The sequence below is a fragment of the Erinaceus europaeus genome, chromosome 5 (assembly GCF_950295315.1).
Source record: "Erinaceus europaeus chromosome 5, mEriEur2.1, whole genome shotgun sequence".
Lineage (NCBI taxonomy): Eukaryota > Metazoa > Chordata > Mammalia > Eulipotyphla > Erinaceidae > Erinaceus > Erinaceus europaeus.
The window spans coordinates 1,830,441-1,837,273 of NC_080166.1; positions in this window are offsets into that span (position 1 = coordinate 1,830,441).

Consider the following 6,833-nt stretch of genomic DNA (forward strand, 5'->3'; position numbering starts at 1 on the left):
TCAACTGTGGCGAAAACTGTGAGCTATGAGAATGTGACATAAGCCAGTTCTAACCTTGAAAATCCATTGAGCTAAATACAAGGAATGTAAATGGTGCTAAATTTCAAAAAAAAAAAAAAATTCCATTAGATTTCCATTTCGTTTTCTGACATGCATACCATTTTACCACAAATTATCGGATCTCATACAATAGTTCAGGAAATGTACTGCTAATTCAGTATCTCCAAGGGTTTCAGTGGAAATAAACCAATTGCCACTTGGAATAGTTGAAGTGTGCTTAGCGAACCCTACACCAAGGCTGAGCTGGTTGCTGTCCAGGCCTGGTATCAGGTTGCAAGCAGGCTACTTTTAGACCAGTTCAGCTTCTGATTACTTTTTTTTAAGGTCAGGAAAGCTAAAGGTTGAAAAAGCAAACATACACACACACACACACACACACACACACACACACACACACACACACTTTCTCAAGATAGACACAAGCAGGAAACCCAGAGAGCGTGTTTTCAGCAGTAAGATCTCAGTAATACTACTGCATGGAAATTCATCTGGGTGGGGTGACTGTGCCCAGGAGGCATCCAGGGGGTACTTGCCACGAGCTGCTGAGTCAGTCATCCCCCAGGGCCTCCTTCTCTCTGTACATTGGGCATAGGAGCAAGGATGCATGATGCCATCCAAGTGTGATGTCACTTTGCAAGTGTATAGATCCTTTCCAAGAGAATCACCATCTGGAGAGTCAGAAGGAAAGGAAATGCACATCAACATCAACAACCTTCTCAACAGCAAGGTGAAAAAATGCTATCATGACCAAGAAAGCATTCCCTAGTCTGTGGTGTTTGTCATTTCTGCCATTTCATAAAACTACATGAACTTGACTCTCATTGTCTTGATCACCTTGGCTCTCTCGCTGGCTTCCCATGGGATTTAGGAAAAATCATTTTCTCACTCTGGGCTCCGCTTTTCTCGTCTATGAAATAGAAATGGAGAAGCAGGTCCATTACTGCAGTCTTGGGGTCTCCAACTCTCACACTTCATGATCAAGATGAGTAGACAACTGAGTGTTGACCCAGGGAGCCATGACCCTGCATATGGTTCTCTGGCCTGCTGGGAGAACATATGGGGATTTCCCATGGAGTTGGGGGGGAGCACAGGTGTGTGTGTGTGTGTGTGTGTGTGTGTGTGTGTGTGTGTGTCTTTATGTGAAGTGACAGTGGGTGGCAGACTTAGAATAGCTTAGCTGAATGCCAAAGAACTCATTTTCTCCTTTCTCTCTTTCTCTCTACCTTCCTTTCTTCCTTCCTCCTTTCTTTCTTTCTTTCTTTCTTTCTTTTTAACCTGAGCATTCATCAGCTCTGATTTATGGTGGTAGTGGCAGGGGTGGGGTGGGGTAGCAGGATGAAAAAACTGAACCATAAGCCAAGCAATTTGCCTAGATTCTCAAGAGGAAAAGCCAAGATTCCACTCCATGCACTAAGCACAGCACTGCCTGTGTACAAAGCTAACAACAGTGCATGAAACACAAGTTGAAAACCCAGTCTTTAAGACAATTTGCTCCTTCGGTGATAACATACTGCTTATCTCAACAAGAAATGCTGCTCTCCCCTCCCCGCACCCCAACTCCCATCCAGAGCTGAGCAATGAACAGGATCAAGTGAACTGAAATTTCTCTTACATAGAAATAACACAAAGGGGGTCTGCTCTCCACCCTTCCTCCCCCAGCCCCTACAGCTGCAGACAATGTTTCCTACTCAGCTTCCAAGTAGCAGAGTTCAGCATCTGAGTTATCAGATTTTCATCTTTGTTGCTTCAGTGCAAATAGGAAATGCTAAATCATGTCTGTGTTTACTGCATTCCATGAACATTTCTGGGTGCCCACTGTGCTTGGGACTTTCAACACAGCTGAGAGCAGTGTAACTGACCAGTGACTGTCCTTGAGAAGCCTTAAATATTGTGCTTACAAACATGAGGCACATGCAAGCAAATCTAAATAAGAAAAACATGAATCCAAGCGACAAGCTAATAAATGAGTGGTGGTGAGTTGAGTTGGGGACATAATACAGTCGAGGGCAAGTCAGGTCCAAGTTCAAGCTGGCCACAAAAATGAATGTGAGACCATCCTGGAAGATTTGCTTCATGTAACTTTGGATGGTCCCAGTCGACTCTAAATATCAGTCCCTGGAGATCATAGGCTACCCAAGGGCTTCCTTGGACAAGTCAGTCAGGGAGTGTCCTATTCAAAGTAGTGAAAATTGTTCCCACCCAAAGTTTCCAGCCTCCATGGAGCTGGCTCAGTCTGTCCTGGCTCTTTCTCTTGCCTTGCTGGACAGTGTCCTACCTTTGCCACTGCTGCTTGTGTACTCTGCTTGAGAATCTCCCCTGCCCTAGAATGTGGTGACACCAAGCTAAGCCAGATCAGAGTTTTGCTGGATGGCTCCCCTGGTGACACAGAAGTTGTCAAATGCATATTCCCCCAGATATTTTTGCCTTCAGATTCTTGTGTCCAAAATATATTTAAATAAATCATGGAACTAGAAATCTTGAGAGGGGAGAAGTCTTCAGACAAACTTCGTCCTTTATAAGGTCAGGTTTTAAAGGGGAAAATAAATCCCAGGGAAGGAGTTACAATCCCAGCCACCAGGAGCTAGATCACAAGTGTGAACAAGGCATGGGCACTAGATCACAAGTGTGAACAAGGCATGAGAAGTTAGATCACAAGTGTGAACAAGGCATGGGGCGCTAGATCACGAGTGTGAACAAGGCATGGGGCGCTAGATCACAAGTGTGAACAAGGCATGGGGCGCTAGATCACGAGTGTGAACAAGGCATGGGGCACTAGATCACGAGTGTGAACAAGGCATGGGGAGCTAGATCACGAGTGTGAACAAGGCATGGGGCGCTAGATCACAAGTGTGAACAAGGCATGGGGAGCTAGATCATGAGTGTGAGCAAGGCATGGGGCACTCAATCACGAGTGTGAACAAGGCATGGGGCGCTGGATCACGAGTGTGAGCAAGGCATGGGGCACTAGATCACGAGTGTGAACAAGGCATGGGGAGCTAGATCACAAGTGTGAGCAAGGCATGGGGCGCTAGATCACGAGTGTGAACAAGGCATGGGGCGCTAGATCACGAGTGTGAACAAGGCATGGGGCGCTAGATCACAAGTGTGAGCAAGGCATGGGGAGCTAGATCACAAGTGTGAACAAGGCATGGGGCACTAGATCATGAGTGTGAACAAGGCATGGGGCACTGGATCACGAGTGTGAACAAGGCATGGGGCACTAGATCACGAGTGTGAACAAGGCATGGGGCGCTAGATCATGAGTGTGAGCAAGGCATGGGGCGCTGGATCACGAGTGTGAACAAGGCATGGGGCGCTAGATCACGAGTGTGAACAAGGCATGGGGCGCTAGATCACGAGTGTGAACAAGGCATGGGGCGCTGGATCACGAGTGTGAACAAGGCATGGGGCGCTAGATCACGAGTGTGAACAAGGCATGGGGCGCTAGATCACGAGTGTGAACAAGGCATGGGGCGCTAGATCACGAGTGTGAACAAGGCATGGGGAGCTGGATCACGAGTGTGAACAAGGCATGGGGAGCTGGATCATGAGTGTGAACAAGGCATGGGGAGCTGGATCACGAGTGTGAACAAGGCATGGGGAGCTGGATCACGAGTGTGAACAAGGCATGGGGAGCTGGATCACGAGTGTGAACAAGGCATGGGGCACTAGCAGGGAGAGAGACAAAGTAAAGTATCAGGTGAGATTCAAAGAGTGAGGGATACCAGAAGTTTTCTTTTTTTCGAGTTTTCTTTTCTTTTTCTTTTTTTTGTTTTTTTGCCTCCAGGATTATTGCTGGGGCTCAGTGCCTGCACCATGAATCCACTGCTCCTGGAGGCCATTTTTTCCCTTTTTGTTACCCTGGTCGTTTTTTTTTTTTTTTTAACATTTTTGTGGTTATTATTATCATTGTTATTGATGCTGTCATTGTTGGATAGGACAGAGAGAAATGGAGAGAGGAGGGGAAGACAGAGACACAGAGAGAAAGACAGACACCTGCAGACCTGCTTCACAGCCCATGAAGCGACTCCCGGGGGCCCAAACTGGGATCCTTCCACTCGTCCTTGCACTTTGTACCACGTGCGCTTAACCCGCTGCACTACTGCCCGACCCCCCAGAAGTGAGTTTCCGAGGGTGAGTTAGCATCCACCAGAGTAAAGGAAAAGGGTATTCCAACTCGGGGACCCACATGCACAGAGACTTGGAATCAGGAAACAGTGCTGGGTATTTAGGAGATTATCACTGCAAGCAAATGGAGTGTGAGTATGTGTGGAAACTGACTTTAAACAAGTCAAGAAGTGAGGAGAGTGTGCCAGGCATTGTGTACAAGCTGTAGCTGGTGCAGGAAGTCAGAAGTCACTGGCCTATGGAATGAGATCAACTTTTTCACTGAGTGAAGAGAATCACCGAGAAGCATGGAGGAGGTATTTGGAGATGGTAAAACTGGCCACTGTTACTAGTTAGGAAACCAGTGAAATATCCATCATGGGGGAGGCATACCAAGAGACTGACCATTGCGAACAGAAAGCATGGTCCAATGAATCTGTGGTTAAGAAGCAAAACAGACTTACAAATGCAGGAAGGTAAGTGAACCAAAGGGGACCCTGATTTCTTTCTTGGTTCACCACAGGTAGCAGCTGTGTCATTACACGGAAAGAAAAATCCAGGCAAAGAAGAAGAAGTCAGACTGGGAAAGAAGAGAAAAGCTTTACGTTGCTGTATGTTGGTTTTGAGGTTGGTCTATAGGCAAAATTATAAGTCTAGCCTAAAATTACAAGTGTAGGCTGCACACACATTATTTGAAAGTTGTGAACTTCAAAGTAGTATCTCAAGTAATGGGAGTGAATGCACCCACCTAGAAATTGAAACTAAGCAAGCCAAGTACAGAGTCCTAGAGGGAAAGATGCTGGGTAAGGATGGATGAAGGAAGGAACCAGGAAATCCGATGCAATGGTGGGGGCTGGTCACATGTCGTCTGGAGTCAAAACATGTTTGTGATTCTCGATGTATGGAATCCACCAGCCTGTGTAAGAACTGTATTACGGTCTGAACACCAAAGCCACAAGGGGTCTTGAGCTGACCCCAGTCCTGCCTGTACCCTGCCGCTCCCTTCTTTCCACCTTCACACATCCTGTCCGTCTGTCTCGGTTGGTTCGCCTCTCTCAGACACTTCCTGTTCTGTGCACTGTTCCTCCACTGCACTCATCTTTCCTACTCCGGTTTCCAGCGTTATCCCAGGGCCATCAGGGACTAGGTGAAATGATGCCGTGACTCAACCCTCTTTCCCCAAATCCAAAAGTCCAGGCCCAGGCACATAGCTAGAATCTTTTAGTAAAAAGTCAGGATTTCAGTCTTGGATTTGAAAGTCCTCCAGATCTCTGTCATGGTGGAGACCGCGGGAGAGATGGTCAAGGTAGAGTCTGGAAATTCAAAGGGACGCATGCAGCCCTGTGTTTATAGCTGCATTACTCACAGTGGCCAGAAAGTGCAAGCAGCCTGAATGCCCATCCACAGGTGACTGGCTGAGGAAGTTATGAGTGTATAAGCCATGGAGCATTACTCTGTAATCACAAAAGATGATACTGTGTCCTTTGGGGCAAAATGGATGGAGCTGGCGGTGACGATGCTTAGTGAGATAGGTGAAGAGATGGGAGGCAGCTACCAGATGGCTTCACTCATATATATGTGGAATCTAGAGATCTGATGCACATGAACTTGCCAAAAAATGCAAACAAATAGAAACAAACAAAACTCCGGTGATGAGCTTTGGGAGAGGGGAGGGGGCACAGAACCTGGGCGCTGGGTGTGGGGGGAGGGGGAGGGGCACAGAACTTGGGTGCTGGGTGTGGTGTGGACATTGTGACCTTGCAATCTTGAAACAGACTATTGGTCTCAAAAATTATTTTTGAAAATGTTAGCTGACAGGGGTTCGGGCGGTAGTGCAGAGGGCTAAGTGCAACGACTGACGTAAGGATCCCGGTTTAAGCCCCCGGCTCCCCACCTGCAGGGGAGTCGCTTCACAGGTGGTGAAGCAGGTCTGCAGGTGTCTGTCTTTCTCTCCCCGTCTCTGTCTTCCCCTCCTCTCTCCATTTCTCTCTGTCCTATCCAATAACGAACAACATCAGCAGCAACAACAATAATAACCACAACAAGGGCAACAAAAGGGGAAAAAATGGCCTCAGGTGCAGTGGGTTCATGGTGCAGGCACCAAGCCCCAGCAATAACCCTGGAGGCAAAAAAAAAATGTTAGCTGACAATACAAGACATCATGAAGTCGCTTGCCATTGTCCAACCCTCCCTGTTGACACTCTGCTCACCCTCCCTCTGGAGCTCACCCTCCTGGCTTCAGGGCCCACCTGTGGCCAGAGCCCTGTGGGCTCCACATCACACTTCCTCTCTCTTCTCCAGCTTCAGGGTCTGGGGGTGCACACCAGCCCCCATCTCAGCTGCTTTGGCTCCACACTGCAGATTGGGGGCCTTCAAGATACTGGTCAGCACACTTTGTTTCCTGGAGACTTGGGTATCGGCCCAGGGTCCCTTTCTAGAAAGGGCAATGGAAAGGCCGACTGCCTGTTCAGCTGGTGGAACTGATGCCCCTGGCTCACTTGTCATCACTGATAAGTCTTCTCTGTGATCCTTTTCTAAGTTAGGTGTTTTTTGTTTTTCCTGGAGGGCACAGATCCTGGGGAGACCTGCTCATTCTCTGTCTCCTGGTCAGAGGTCTGGATGCACAAGGACCTGGATTCAAGGCCCTGGTCAACACCTGCGAGTGG